The sequence below is a fragment of the Calidris pugnax genome, unplaced genomic scaffold (assembly GCF_001431845.1).
Source record: "Calidris pugnax isolate Ruff unplaced genomic scaffold, ASM143184v1 scaffold24, whole genome shotgun sequence".
NCBI lineage: Eukaryota > Metazoa > Chordata > Aves > Charadriiformes > Scolopacidae > Calidris > Calidris pugnax.
This window is the reverse complement of record NW_015090922.1, coordinates 7,157,686-7,160,151: the sequence shown is the minus strand read 5'-3', so window position 1 is coordinate 7,160,151 and position 2,466 is coordinate 7,157,686.

Sequence of the window (2,466 nt, the reverse complement as noted above, 5' to 3'; positions counted from 1 at the left end):
GGGGGGGAGGCAGGCGGCCCCGCGCCGGGGCCCCCGAGCCTTCCCGGCCGGGGCCCCCGAGCCTTCCCGGCCGGGGCCCGTACCCCGGGGCCGGTGGGGCGCCGCACAGACCCCAGCCTTGCCTCCTTCCCTGCTGCTCGGTGCCCTGGAAACCGCCTTAAAACTTGGTTTTCTCGGGCTCTGCTATTCCCCCCCTCCCGGGAAACACGGGGTAACTTGCGTTTCAGGCATCGGCGAGAAGTTTGTCGGCGCTGGTCGGCGTGTTGCTGGGCAGCTGGTCAGTTGTGCTCCTGCCAGCTGCTGGTTTTGGTCCCTTAAAGTTGCGTACAGACAATCAGTGAATTTCTGATTACCATAGATTGGAGCCAAAGTAATTTTCTCTCAGCAATTAATTAAACTATGTATTTAGACCCTTTTTTCTTCCCCTATGAGATTATAGAAATAACAAAGCAATTTCAACTTGGTAGTTTATAGCTTTCTGTGATGCAGAAATCTCAGCAGAACTTCACATTCAAAATGATAAGGTCCTATATTGATACACATCTGTCTTCTCTTCTTGAAGTACTTGCTGGCTGACCTTCTCAGGGTCTTCTCTAGCCACTTTCAAGAAACTAACCAGCATCTGACTGAAAACACATCTTGTGCATAAAAGACAAAGCAGAAGCACTGGCTTATTAAGTAAAACAGATGTCAGCGGATCAGATTTGTGTGTGTTTATGTATTTATCTGTTGTCTTCAATCGAATAAAGAATGCTGTTGGCCACACGCCCTTTTATCTTGGGCAATATCCATCTGCATTAGGAATGGCAAAATGCAGTTGATCATCTTCAGGCAGACAAAAGGTGACTTGCAAGGGGGACTTGTCTTCTGTGATTGTGACGTTCAGATTAAAAAGATTGTCTTATTCCATTTGTTTAAATCCTAAGAAAATAATAATACCAGGGGCAGTTTAAAGCACAAGCAAGAAATTCCCAGAGAGATAACGTGTATGTATGTATACACACACAAACAAGAGAAAACATACAACAGAGAATGCAATTCTCCTCTTTGTGTCCTGAGTGCTTGTGGATTTTATAGCTAAAACTAATTGCCTTACGCCTGTGCTTAAGTGATGAGGATATATCGCTGGCTCTCTCTCCAGGAAGGACAGCCCATTTACCTGGCGGTGAAGGGAGTAGTATTTGATGTCACTTCTGGAAAAGGTGAGTCTGCTTCTCCTCTGCTGTCCGCTTTGTGTTCATGCTGTTAGTCAGTCATTTGTTTTTAAATATTCCCAATGTAATAGAAGCCAGCAGTTCAATTGCAACAAAACTTGTATACTTTTTCCTTTTTTAAAAAACTCCATTTTCTTCCTCTGGCACCTCCTCCAGTAGAAATTACAGTGGTTTGAGATTACAGTACATGTAGACAGACAGGCCAACGTAGCTCAGTTAGCTTGGGCCCTGACAAAGGAAATGCTTGAAGGTACCTGCCCAGACACCTGAGTCCTCATCAGATTGTAGGTCAGGCCACATGGAAGGCAGTGCTACGGCATTTTATTGCCCTGGGTACATGAACCGACCAGATCAAAGCTAGCTTGGATGTACCTGTATTGCACTTCACACTATCAGCATTGCTGCAGCTTCACCTCCTTTTGTGTTGGTGTTTGCCTGCCCGCGCTGTCCAGTGGCCTCGTCAAAACTCTGGGAAGAGTTGACTCTGATTTTGAAAGGGGGGGGGGCTAAGTAATTTTTTTTCTTCTTTAAAATGTTTTTATTTCATGAGGCTTTTTGTCTTGTCATTACACCTAAACCATTTATTTCTGTACTTGCTGTCTGTGCCTTTCCTCAGAACTACAGATGTTTTAATTTGAACTCTTCCTACTTAATTCAGATTTCCTGTAAAATATTTGAAGGGAACATGGGGGTCCTGGACGCTTGCCTTAACGTTGTCATAAGCAAACTAATGGCTTGTTGCTTTGTGCTAAGTTTGTTAATGCAGCTTGTCTGGATATACACGTTGGCTGATCTTCAAATCCTCCGTTAGACAAGGCTTGCCACCGCAAAGTCTGGAGTCTACAAACTTCTCATGAGAATGTAAGCGGCTTCGCCACAGCGGCGCGGGGGCTGCTGGGAGGCGTAGTCCGGCGCGAGCCGCTGTAACGGCCGCCGGGAGACCGTTGGTGCCGGGCTGCGGGGAGGGGGCCGGGCGGCTCCCCGCTGCGCGTGCCGGGCCTCACCTCAGCGGCGGGCAGCGAGGAGACCCTCGGCGCCGCCGGCAGCCGCCCCGGCGGTGTCCGCCCTCGCTTCCCGCCTCCAGGCCGTGCGGGACGGAGCTCTGAAACGCAGCCGAGGGTACGCGGCTTGTAACAAGGCAAGGAGTCTTGTTCCAGCTTCCAGAGCTCGCTTAGCAGTGTCTGCCTCAAGCTGTGCAGTGCAGCGCTCGTCACACACATAAAGCGGGTTTTTTTATAAGCTTTACAAGCAC